The 14,376-nt window shown below is 36.5% G+C and overlaps 1 pseudogene; it reads right to left on the bottom strand.

The window, feature by feature from the left end:
* Positions 1 to 730: 730 nt before the first annotated feature.
* Positions 731 to 13,170, bottom strand: LOC132616705 (protein FAR-RED ELONGATED HYPOCOTYL 3-like; annotated as a pseudogene).
* Between the last annotated feature and the right edge of the window lie 1,206 nt (positions 13,171 to 14,376).

Consider the following 14,376-nt stretch of genomic DNA (forward strand, 5'->3'; position numbering starts at 1 on the left):
CAAAATAGAAAAAAATAGCAATCGGCTCACAACGAAGTTCATTCCAGCATGTTATTACAACAACAAACTCTTGACTTTGCTCAATTATTAGTTGAAAAAGAATGGGAACTATTTTAATGTGTACAGGTATATATTAAAAGAACTGCGAGAATAACAAAAGGAAACCCAATCCTCAGGAATTAGAAATACAACGCTCCGAGTATGTAACACATTTTCATTCCTCTTTCCAGTTCAATTTATATTTATTAGCAGAATATAATCACATTCACTTGGTGAGTATGGCAGTCTTTTTCAAGACATTTTACTAATGTTATCACTTGGGAATGGTACACACTTATCTTAAGTACTTCATTGATTGCAATATGCAAATGCATGTCAAAAATGGAGTAAGCAATTAAGGAGCAAGAGAGTACCAAACTTGATTAGTACTTTAATTATATATTATATGTAGTACATATAGCCAAAGCTAAGGTAGATTTCCTTTTCAAAACATTTGGCGCTGCTCCTATGAGCAAAACTTAGTCTTTACCAAAGTTTTAAAAAAGAAGAAGAAACTGGCCCAGGTAAATGCAACAAACAGGTGTCGGGAACAGCTGAAATCTCAAATTAAGTTAGATAAGGAGGTATGTTAACCTTTAAAGCTCTCATCTTTTTGTTGCCATATGTCCTCTAAACGGAAGTGGTGACTGAGATCCATTAATACAAGTCCAATTCTATGTACCACTTCACATTTTTTTGATGAGGTAAATTTTATTAAAAGGTACTAAGATGGTACAGAATTACAACAAAAACAGCCCCTGCCATACCAGGGAAACTATAAACCCCCTATCTCCTCTAGAAAGTTCATATATTGCTCCATATTTTCCATAACTTGTCTTTTCATATATTTTACTGCTTTTGTTACAAAGGGCTCCATATCAAGAAAGGAAGATAAATGCAGAATCCCATCTTGAAACGTAAAAAGTATAGGTTTCTAATTAATTTCTGAAACAAAAATTGGCAATAATAAGATCAGACATACTACTCCTAACTTCAACTATGCCATGGTTTCATTAACTATAAAGGCAGGGAACTTGTAAAAGAGGATAACATTTAATTTGTGTTTAGAGTCCACATGCTAAATATGCTAGGTTTACCAATCAGGTTCGTCAATGATTAATCACATTGTTCATTACCGCAAACCCCTCATCCACCAAAGTAACCTGAAGCAAAGCAAATGAGCATGCTTCCGTAAATATAGCAAGGGAAACAAAAGCAAGAAAGTGTGAAATAATTAACTAAAGAGAAAACAATAGATGATTGGCAAGGCCAAGCATGAAATAACAAAAGCAATTAGAATAAGCATACCCCAAATAATTGCAGCCACAAGAACGAACCGAGTAAAACCCCTTTTCCACATAATCTTCATTGGGGAGTCTTGGTATTATTTCTCACTTGCAAGGAAGCCTTCCTTACCATCTGCATTCACCGTTATTTTTCTTATTCAATTTCAACAGTAATAGAGACCAACACTACAAAGCAAGAAGCCCTTTATCATAGTTATACTAATTGCCAGTTCAAAAGTAACACGGAGTATTTAAGTGCCGCAATGCAAGACACTCCTAGTCATAATTGCACTAATTTCCGACTCAGTTTGAGGCAGCATCATAATGCAGGACACCACTTTATCATAATTAAGAGACACAGAGAATAAATTTCTCTATATATAACTAACAATTTTGAAGAATTCAAAATCATTTAACTAACTGAATAGTGTCAATATATTTTGGACATTTCAAGATGGAAAGTGGATCATATAAATTGGACAAAGTGTGTTTATTCACCTCCCTTAATCCTTCATCGCGTATCATCAAGATACATTTATTGAATCCCATGTCTTAAAGAAGCTCATTCGCGTGAAAAATTGAGTGAATGATATAAATCCAAATTAGGGTTACCCTGTCAAAAGAGAAAAGTACAAAAATTTTGATTTAGGCATATCATCAAACACCCTCTTTGCGCATCAACTTTCTTTATTTAAAGAATAGTGGAGCTAGTGAGTGAATTTTCTACCGAAGAAAAAGGATAACCTCAAGCAAAATGATTTTCCATCCTTGTAGAGAAAAACCAATATCAACAATTAGCAAAAGAATTTTGATACTTGAGATATTCTCTAAGACGGACTAATTTTATTTTAATCAGTAATTTTCTCAAGCAACTAAACCATTAGAGAATTAATCGAAACAGACATCAAATAATAGTTATCCAAAATCACCCATTGGAGTATCTATTTTCAGACATGCATGTGAAGATCAGAAAAAAAATAATACTGAAAGATAGGTAAGAATCCAACAAAAATTTGCTCACAAACATGTGCAATAAGAAAAGTTAATTGGAGAGAAAACTTACGACAACTGGGAGCTCAAACCAGACAAATTAGACGAAGGGAACAACTTTTGCAGAAATCCACAAAATGAATTAATTCTGAAAGGAGAGAAGATGATGAATGGAAGTGAGGAAGGGAACCACTGTGGTAAAAGAGTAGGATGGTGGGACGTGTTTATTTTTAGGCCAACGGACGCTTACCATTTAGCCACAAAAGAAATATGAATTTACTTAAATACCCTTCATCGTCCAAAAGCTTCACTTATTAATAGTTTAAATTAAATAAATTAAAAATGCACAACAGGAAACTGCAATTGAGAAATGAAAAAATTGGGAGAAAAAATAGGAAGAAGTGGAGAATTAATTATTGAGCCATTTAATATACAAAGATACATAAATATAGGAGGAAAAAATCAAAAAATATATAGAAAAGCCAAAAAAAGGAGAAAAAGGATAAATATAATTCTAGGCCATAAAGAGGTATCACATCACCTTATTATGCCTAGCTTTATATTATATATAAATTTTAAATCCTTGGTTCCTCAAGAGAAGGAGAAAACACGAAGATTTTAGTTTGGATGGGAACTCGTGAGGCTCATGTCAAGTTTGTCTCCTTGGTTCCTCAAGAGAAGGAGAAAACACGAAGATTTTAGTTTGGATGAGAACTCGTGAGGCTCATGTCAAGTTTGTCTCCGTTAAAACCTAACGGTAGTTTGAGTTTAGAATAAAAGTGCACCACGTGGACTATTAATGCTTATATAGGATTATTTTCAGTTAAAGTTCAAATATAGTGGGACCATTTTGAGCCTTTTCTCTATTACATTCCAATTCTAGTCTTGTTTAGCATTCTTACTACGCGTATAAATACCGATTATTTGACAATGATTAAAGTGAAGATGAATAACTTTATATTATTCTCCTTCTAATGGAATTTTTTTTCCTTAGAATTTATTCTGTTACAACGAAACACCAAACAATAACATATTATAAAGAAAACATTTATCAAAAATATCTTCCATCATAACAAACTCACCATTGGGTTGGAATAAAACATCCTTCACAGCGGCAATATTTCCGGCTGTTGTTCAGTTTATAGTCAACAACTGCAAGATGCGACAACCCAGCTTAATAAACTACATAAAGTCATAAACAGCGTTTACAGCTGAAATTAACTTTTAGCTGTCTTCACTTATCCTTTCTAAATACTAAAATGAAGGGAAAGAGATTAAAAGGCTGATTTATCACCAAAGGAGAAAATAATAAGATTAAAAGGCACTGTCTACATTTACAACCCATTTGCTTAACTAGAAGAAAGGTATACATCTTCACCTCAATGATCTTTACTACTTGTAACTAATACATCCCACAAAAGCCTTTACAGGTGAAATTAACTTAGAGCTGTATTTTCTCTTTGAGCTCTAATATCAAACTGAAGGGAAAGAGATTAAAAGGCTGATTTATCAACGAACAAATGTAAATAGGAAGAAAAGCAAAAAAAAAAAAAAAAGGAAAGGAGAAGCACTGCCTACATTGATTCCTTTTATTTTACACACACACTACAAGATTCTTCATTGGCTGTACTACTTCCATCAATAGCCGGTAATGAAAGTTGAAATATTCCTACTCTTTCCTGGTAACAGAAAAACCCCATCATTCAATAAGTTCAATTTGAACGCATCTATAATATCAACTAGCGATGGGAGAAACATATACCTAATTGATGACAGGTGATCCCTCAGGGATGTCTAGATGCTTCGTCATGCAATTGAGCAGATCTTACATTGGGTTCATCCTGTCAACATTAAGGAACGCCATATGAGTCCAGCACAGTTGAGCGGCATTACGCTTAGCTAAACTAATTTGTCCCTGCTAATGTGGAACTGGAGTTCTTGTTTGCGACATGATAAACTATTTTTAAGACTATAAAATAACATTGGTCATTTTTGCATGTTTAATAGGACAAAATATGCTGCTATATAAGTGTTGTACAGCAACTACAGCGGGACGTTTTTGTTATATTGACATTACACCTAAGTTTCCCCCAATTATGCGAGGAAAGGAGGCAAAGTTAGTATAATGTAAAATTCAGCAATGGTTTGGCTTATCAAATATACCGGTTTCTGCATATCACAGGATTAATCATGCATGCCTCCCCAAGCAAAGAATTGAAATCCATAATCTGACTAAAAGCTCATACATTACAAGTTTCTGGTCAGATTAGCACAGAATACAAAAGGCTCCTCTCTTATCCTTTTAGATGGTTGGATGTAACTTTGCTATTCTCCCATAACACAAACTTAGAAAGCACCTCAGTTTATAAACTCTTCAGTCTTCACCATGTCTCCAGGTCTAAATAGGGATAGCAATGGCTCAGGATGAGGGCGGGGGTGGGGCGGGTCAAAGCTTATATTTTTAAAAATTTAAATGGGGCAGTGCAGGGGGCAGGTTGTTTTGGGCCTTCTGGCCCATTCATTCAGCTGATTCTTTGGTGATATCTTACTGTACAAAATTGTGCAAGTACAACAAACACATAATGAATGTGGGTTTTAGAGATGGGGTGTGATGAACTTGTTAGGGGTAATTTATTTTTGGTCAAGTCGTGTCAGTGTCACACCCCTTAAAATATATTTTTTTAAAAATAGTGTAGACAAAGAAAAAACATTATTTTCTTTATTATGAAGATAACTAGGAGGATCACTTTAGTTGCTCAAAGTACTGGAAAACCCATAAAATTATTGGACACTTATTTTCCTTTTTCGTCTTTCATATTCATAGTTTTTTCTTATATTTTGAGTATGCTATGTTAAGTGACGAGCTCATTAAGTGATGAACATATACCAGAATTCGTTAAACTTAAAATAGTAAGTCAGTGCTAAGATATAGTTGTATAATAATCAAACTTGAAGTAGAGATGATACAACAACACCCAGTATAATCCCACCAGGTGGGAGTGTACGCAGACCTTACCCCTACCTTGGGACCTCCCAAGGTAGGGGGGCTGTTTCCGATAGACCCTCGGCTCAAGAGAAGAGACCAAGACAACAATAATAATAGGCAGTAATAGCAACATATAAAGCCCAAAAGGGAAAAATATTGGGAACTCTTTTTTCCTTTTTATATTTTCTCATGGGGAACAAATTTTTTTTTTTTTAACTGAGTAGTAACACTTAACGGTAGATCTATTATTTGTATCTTGCATGATTCTTTCTCCTGATGATTGTTATCTCCCTTTTTTCCCTAATACTGATTCTTTATGTTTTAAAAAATATAAACATGCCTTTTGTTAAAAGATTCACTGAAACAAGGAAAAATCACAAATTAACACTTAAATGGGGCAAGGCTAAACAGGACAGGGTGGGGCAGGTTAAAATCTTAGGGGGTCAAGGCTTGCCCTACCCCGTCCCACCTGCCCTATTTTCATCCCTAGGTCTAAAGTATATGAAGCTCCATGATTTTAACTCATATCAAGTAATTGTTGTTAAAATTACTGGCCAGTCATTGACAATAAAGACTTGGGAACACTTCTCATTTATCAAAAATGGCTCGTACTTTGATTTAACCAAAGAACTCCAACAAAAGCAGTTTGTACAACCTCTTAATCATATACTCAGGAATTTTAGTCGTGGTCTCCCCTATCAATATCTACCCTCCATCATAGTGAACAACTGAGATTATTAAACATTGTGTGAAAATCCTTATTTTTCCTACAGATCCTGGTCTCCTTTCTGTTCACTGTTTTTAAGCTTATGTTGCAGTGAACGAAGTCTCCTTTATGTTCCCTGTTCTTTCTTCATGTTAATACCCTGATGTTGCATCATGTTCCCATCAATTTTGTTATAGTATGTACTGGCATAGACCATCTTTATTCCTTTCTGTTCCCTGTTTTTTCTTAATGTTAGTACACTGATATTTCATTGTATGTCCATCAATTTTGTTTCAGAAATCTCCATGGCCTCGTGAATAACTTCCACTTCGAAGACATAGAAAGAATTACAATCCCAATAAAGAATAACCTAAATACGTGGTCGACATCCTTCAAAGTATTCAAACTTAGTAGACGTTTCTCAAAAAGAAGTTCAATATCATAATATCAGATGAACTTCAAGAATATTTTTTATGATCATTAAAACCTAGTTGATAATCTAAAATAAAGCTCATACACTAACTTCATGAACCTATTCTAATAAGACCAAGACTAAGCCCACTTACCCATACTAACTTGGAAAATGCAACAATATTTGCAAGCTACCAGCCTGAACTTGTAAAAGGATTTGTCATCGACACAGTCTCTTACTAGCATCGATGCGGCACAATATCTAAATTACCCACCTTAGTAGACGCTAAATTCAGCCTCACAAAAGGTAGCTTGACTCAGGCAAGCTCAATGCTTAGGCAAAGTATGCCTCAAGTGCAACAGGAAGTGTAAGTTGAATGGTTGTGGTATTTGGCTAGGCCAAACAACACCTAGGACCAAAGGCAGGACAAGTGAGAACCTTGGGAAGTGAGGAAAATTCCCTTTATTGATTACGCAGTGATATACACACTTACAAGGTTAACAAGAAAGACCACATACAAGATCGCAAGACTAGGACACTGGGCAGCCCCTATTGCCCGATACTTCATCTCCCTAGGTGCTTTCTATAACCTTCTGCAAGCCTCCCTTGTGTTGTATTTTGTTCTCCAATCCAGACCTCTTAATGATACTTAATAATGGGCCCGACCCTTAATCCGTCTCCACTTAAATACTAGGCTTTTGTCTACAACCTTCAAACTCATGACTTGCGCCTAATCCACAAATCTTGTTGCACTCTTACCGCTAGGCCAGCTTTTTTAGTAGATCTTAACTATAGACAAACATTAACAGCAAAAATAAAAGGAACAAACAAAGAAAAGAGAAGCTTGTCTAACCCTTTTTTTTTTTTTCTTTTTTGTAAATATTGTCTCACTTGTACCAATTTGCTAAAGATGGAATCATTTCCATTTCCTTTACCAAGCATTACATTTGAAAACTATAAAATAGTATCCACTTCTTTTTAATCTTTGTAAAATCCCAAGCTCATAAAAAGTAATATTTCATCTTCACTGACAGATCAATCTCTCTTTCTAAAATACTAGATTATCTAATATTTACCCTTAAGCCCCCCATGCCAGATTAAGTTATATGATAAGATCGGGATGGAAGGAGTTATCAATATAAAATAAATTATGAAATGTAGATAATAATTTGAACCCAGCAATAATTTTCGCAAAGTCCACTTCCCCAGTAATGAGTTGACAAATTGCTTATATTCCATTGACATAGTATGTAGCACACTAACCCGGATGCCATATTGGAAACTTGGAGTGCGGAAAAAGTCCATTTGCCCCTGCAACAATAAAAAATGAAGTTGTAACAAGATTTTTGGTTGACTTGCCTCAAAAAGTAATAACACTAAGAGACCACATACCAGCCCATGCATTGTTGGCTGAGCACCATAATAGCCATCATGTGTAGGAGCTATAGAGTTTAACTGTCCCTACATTCCCAAGGCAAGAGAAAAGAAAACTGTTATTTTAATAGTCGATATCAATTTTTTCAGCCTTAAAACTGTGAACTTGCTATACATACAAGGCCTTGAATAGTCTGTTGGTTTCCATAGTAGTTATCACGAGTTGGTGCCATTAAGTTTAACTGTACCTGCAAGAGAGCAGCAACTTAGAACACCACTATAATTATTCGAAAAAAGTCAAGACACTTGCAGATCATACCATTCCTTGAACACTTTGTTGCGGGCCAAAATAACCATCAAGAGTCACATGTCTGGAGTTCAATTTGTCCTGCAGAAAATGAACTAAATAAGAAACGGGAGGTGAACTAAAAAGTTAAGCTTCAAGAAAAGCTATACGCATATAGCATTTAGAACAACCTCCTCCCAATTTCACCGATCAAAAAAAAAAGAAAAAAAAAAAAAAAAAAAACCTCTCCACTTTCATTTTACCAGCAAGAGCACAGTACTGTAAACCAAATGGCAATACATAAAAGTAATAAAGGTATCAGAGCAAACCATTTGTTGCAAGCTGTCTGCTGTCCCAACAGCCATGACATCAGGCTCCGAGTTCACCTGCAACACCAGGAGATCTTCATGAATAACATAGAATACAAAAGAAGCGGTCCCATGAATTTTTCAAAACATACCTTCCGTTTCTTAGTAAAGTTATTCTTCTTCTTGTTTGTCTTGCTCATACTCCTACTTTGGTTATCATCTTCAATACAGAGAAGACCAGAGGCTGATGATGTGCCAGCTTCCAACATGTTCTGATTTGAGTTATTAAAAGTTACACAACTCCCAAAAGCGTCATCAAGTGCACGAAGAGCAAAACTATAGCTCTCTTGAGATAACGACTCTTCACTCAATTTCATCGCGCGATGACATAGCTCATTATATCTCTGGACCCTTGATGGCACATCTTCAGATCCATCTGTCATAAAGTACTTGCTCTTGGCATCTTTTGTCCATCGCTTCAAAATATACTGCGATGGGATAGAGGAAACACCACATATTTGGAGAACTATCAATGCATGTCTACATAAGTAGCCTTTAAATTCAAACAAATGACATATACAAGATATTTCTGACTTCATTTCATTCATTGTAACAATGAACTCTTGAGTCTTCTCAAAATCTTGAACTCTAAATGTTATGGCTGTCTTGTCTTGCTTCTCTCTTTTAGGAATGCAAGCAACTGCACCCAAAACCTCAGCCTGGAATTTCTTAAATACAGCATGTGTATAAAGCCCTGCCACATGCTTCTCAAATGGTGATGGGGATTTCAAAGCAGGTTGTTTGTTCCACGTATCAGAATCTGCCTTTGCCTCCTCCTCATACCTATCTTGCAATATTGCTTCATATTGCTTTACAAACTCCTGGACCGTGGTTTTCTTATGTACATATTTGTCAAAGAAAGAGTTCACACTCTCTGATCGTTGGACCGTTGACATTCCCGCTAAAAGTACACCCCTCGTAAATGTAGGGGCCCATTTCACACGATCTTCATACAGCAAATGGATCAATTCAGCTTCTCTGAGTTCAAATCTATCAACTAGTTTTCTCCACCTCTTTTCAAACTCCTCATCTGTCCATGACCTGTAAATACATTTCTCAAACTTTGGCATGAACTTTTCATTCTGTTTAATGACATGATTCAGTGTTTCAGACACCCTTCCCAGGATATGCCACAAACAGAAATGATGGAGGGATGATGGCCAAGCCTCTGAAATGACCGACTTCAATACCTGATCATGATCAGTGATCACTGTCCTGGGAGCCTGACCGCCCATTGCCTTCAACCATGTCCGCATTACCCAAGAAAATGTTGCTGCACTCTCATCAGAGACCAAAGCACATCCAAGAAGCATGAACTGAAAATGCTGATTGACCCCAACAAAAAGAGCCAGGGGCATTTTATATTTGTTTCTGACGTAGGTAGTATCAAAAGAGACAACATCACTGAAATTTGCATAGTCATGCCTGGCTTTGGCATCAACCCAAAACAAGTTCTTCAAACGCTGATCTTCACTCACATCAACAGCATAAAAGAAGTTGGAATTAAGATTTTGCATCTGAATGAAGAACTCTAACAGAACATTTACGTCTCCCCCTTCCATTGATGAATTTCGACCTTTGTCAAATGGACCTTTTGTGTCACTTCTCAGACCAACAACATTTTTGTATTCAGCAAATTGTCTTGCCATTGCGGCATACATCCTTCTTGTTTGTTCACTAACAGCTTGGGAAGGTAAAAGTTCATGATTATGTTCTTTCTCGAATCTATGAATTATCCATTTCCCATCGGACCTTCTCTTCACATGCATACTTGCTTTGCAATCTGTCTTTGCACACGCTCGCCGACCAGTAGCATTTTCCGGATCCTGCTTATTTCCTTGTCTACTACGTGGTCAATTTGCAGACTTCTCATATTCCCGTTTCGTTCCATATCTAGAACATGCAAATTTTGCATCAATGAATTCCCTTGATGTCTTTGAGCGACGGCTGTTTTGTATGGCTGTATTGAATCCCATCGACCGAGCATACTCTTGATAAAAGGCATAAGCCTCGCCATGTGACTCAAATTCCATGCCAGCCAGCGGTTCAAGGTTCACATCCTCCTTAAACTCTATCATAGTTCCTATGGGACTGTTCATATCCCCTCCATCTTCTGCATGCATCTTCTCTTCAACAACCAACATCCCATGCATTCCATCATCACTGTGCATTTTTTCTTCATTGTCAAGCATATTTATAATTCCATTTTGTTCTTCTTCTTCCTTATCATGGTCTTGAGAAGGCAGCCGAAGATCTATATCCATGCTGCTAAACAAATGAAAGCCTATTGACTTTTCTTTTACTGATACCTGAACGTCAAGAAAAATTAGAGGAGAACTTATCCAGTAAGAGGTTACGAAAACATACAATTAATTCTTATTCAATAAGCACAGAAAGCTAAAATAAGTAGCCCAAAACATCTCTGCCTACATTCCATCACTCTCCTTAATCTAACCAGAGTCCAAGAACTGTCGCTAACTTGCGCTTCCATTAAAGTTTTGGGTTTACTAAGTGGCCTAAATATCAGGAAACTTTGAGTTCAAGATCATCATATAAATTTAATCGAGCCAATCCATTCATCACTCGGACAAGTGACAACAGCTCATACATTACAATAACCTTCAACTAGCTTCCCATCTCTGAAGTTTCATCATGTCCTTCAGGTACCTTACGGAGGACAAAATTGCTCACAAAATTTATCAGCCAGCAGGCATAGAGAGTGATCGTATGGCATTTTTCGAGGACACTGAAGATCCATAACACGGAGGATCTGCATCAAGCTGTTACCACATCGAATCCATCAGGGATTTGATTCATTTGGATATAGAAGGCCTCCGTCCAAATTTAGACAGAAATACAAAGGTATATAATTGTATACACTCCACCAGCAGGTGAAAGCGACTGAAATTGCAGCTTCTAGTCTATATGTCAGAAGTGCTTACTTGAAATCCAACCACATTCAACCTGCAGATTAAATAGAATAAGATCACTTCCCCATCTCTGCGATGCGAGCAATTAGCCCTCTCACCTCCCCTCTAATGCAGACCTCGACATGGCACTTGAGTGACATACATACTTCCTCTGAGTCATTTTATGTGGTGGTGTTTGACTCGGCGTGGAGTTTAAGAAAGAAAGAGAAACTTCTGAAATTTGTGGTCTTAAAAATGTCGTGAATTTATGTGGCTACAAAAACATGTGATCAAGGATAAAATGGGAGTTTAAAGTTGAACTATCTCCAAATATAGAAAGTTATCATTCTATTTTAAATAGACTAGTAAGGAAAGAGTGACGCGTAAAATGAAAAGAGGGATCATTCAAAGGTGAGTGTAAAATAACAAAGCACTTGAGCGCCAGTCTCCCATGGTCCACTCCAGCTTCATTAACCGCTAAACCACACACATGGAGCTTGTCTTGTGACCATTACTTTGAATGAACAAAAAGGCAAAGCACAACTTTGAATTGATCTCAATCCAAAGTTCATAACTGTTTGCCACCAAAAAACCAAAAAGATGGATAACAAGATGTTAAACAAGTCCATACAGCAGAAATGCGATCATTAATACCATGTAACATATTGAACCAAGTGTATCGAAGTGAAGAGAGAAGAGATCGAAAGCTAATTCCACGTTCTTTCAAATTCATTAACTTATAAACTCTTCTCACATTGCCTCTTGCAGAAATTTTCTTAAACAAAGTATAATAACATTGCTCAATTAAAATTCAAGACTTTTTTTTCCAATGAGGTGATATGGTACTACTAAGGGAACTTCTTTGCATGTTGCAACAGTGGAAGAGAAAGGTCTCCCAGACAAATATAACCAAAGATTCACGTGTTTATCATTGTTTATCCTCGAGTAGTATTCTCATCTGAGTAATACAAAGCTTTGCACATCGGCAGGATAAATTGGGTGTTCAAGGAAGGAACTTTTAAAATTTACCAACTACTTCTCCAAGTTCCAGTGGGGAATTCAGCTTAAGTTTTTGTTTTTTTCTGTTTCTTATCTTAGTTGAGTCCAACAAACTTAGCCTCAACCTTTCATCTTGAACTCATTTTGTAAATTCACTCCATAGCCTTGCATGTTCTCATATGATGATTGCCTTCTTTTCAACAGCCAAACCAGCTTATCTCGAAAGAGCCGATAGTCTAGCTCATCTTCCCCCAGTAAAGGTACTTTTTAAAGAAAATCAGATAGTATTCTGCGAAATATACAAGAAAGAACAACCACAACGTAATGATATTCAGCTATTACAATTGGCTATATACATTAACTCAAACTGTCAAACAGAATACTAACTTCCTTCCAAAAAAAAAAAAAAAAAAATCACCCAATTTGGATCAATATAATTCTTTTCACTAATCCAGACTCTGATTAGTAGATTAATCCTAAATGTACAGGCTTACAACTAAATCTAATTCAACATTTGGTGATAACTAAAATTGCTTATCGCTTCACTCAATAACTGCCTTGTTTGTCACAATGAACATAAACATAATCAAGTTATCGAGGCCAACTCTAACTCCAGATACAACTCTTGTATATAATAAACAATAAATTACATCTGTCACAGCTTCATAAATAAATAAATAAAATGATAGCTCCAAAAAAATGCTGTTAACATAACTAACCCAATTCTAGCATACAACCAGTGTATTTCCACAAATGAAGTCTGGGAGGGTAGTTTGTAACCTTACCCCAACTTGGGAGGTGGAGATATTGTTTCGTGTTGCACGGCAAGTCAAGTATTTTCAAATGTATTCCCCAAAAAAAACCAGAAATGGGGCCAAGAATAATACAACTTTTGGGCCAGCCCCATCAGATTGAAACAAATAATTCAGCAAATACGTTTTTGGGCTAAGGCCCAACTAAAAAAATGAAACCAGTTTGGGCAAAGTCCAACTCAAACAAAGAATCAGTTCTGGACCATATTTTAAACGAATACAAAAGCATTTTTAGAGTTAACCATCTTCATAATTAAGAATCGGGCTTATTCAAACGAATGAAATTGTACTTGTGGTTCGAAGTTTTGAAAGGTGTTTCAGAACGGTAGACGGTTGACCCGAATGAAGTGTAGAGATTATGCATGAACATGGAACAAATATATATATATATATAACTGACGGGCAGACAGAGAGAACTATTCAGACTTTGGAAGATATGTTACGAGCTTGTGCAATCGATTTTGGAGGAAGTTGGGATAAATACCTACCTCTGGTGGAATTCGCTTACAACAATAGCTATCAAGCGAGTATTCAAATGGCTCCTTATGAGGCTCTTTATGGGAGGCGTTGTCGATCTCCAATTGGTTGGTTTGAACCAACTGAAGTGGAATTTTTGGGTTCGGATTCAGTTCATGAAGCAATTGAGAAGATTAATCTTATTGTGCAACGACTAAAACATCTCAGAGTAGACAGAAGTCCTATACAGACATGAGGCGGCGTGAGCTGGAGTTTTCTGTTGGTGACAAAGTGTTCTTGAAAGTATTGCCAATGAAGGGAGTAATGCGGTTTGGTAAAAAGGGAAAACTTAGTCCTCGTATTATTGGCCCTTATGAGATTGTTAGGAAAATTGGGACTGTGGCTTGTGAGATGAAGTTACTATCTGATATGGCCATGGTGCATCCTGTGTTTCACGTTTCGATGTTGAGGTTGTACAAACCTGATCCTTCCCGTGTGTTGAACCATGAAGAGATTGAAATTAATGGAGGGTTAACCTATGAAGGAAAGCCGGTTCAGATTCTAGATCGTCAAGTTAGAAGGTCGAGGACGAAGGATGTGGCATCAGTTAAAGTGTTGTGGCGAAACCATAATACTGAGGAAGCTACTTGGGAAGTGGAGGAAGACATGAAGAAGAGATATCCCCACTTGTTTCCAATGGCAAGTATGAGCTAGCGTTTTAAATTACTCATGGATGAATCATTCTGTTTGTTC

This window comes from Lycium barbarum, chromosome 11 (genome assembly GCF_019175385.1).
Source record: "Lycium barbarum isolate Lr01 chromosome 11, ASM1917538v2, whole genome shotgun sequence".
NCBI classification, from domain to species: Eukaryota; Viridiplantae; Streptophyta; class Magnoliopsida; order Solanales; family Solanaceae; genus Lycium; species Lycium barbarum.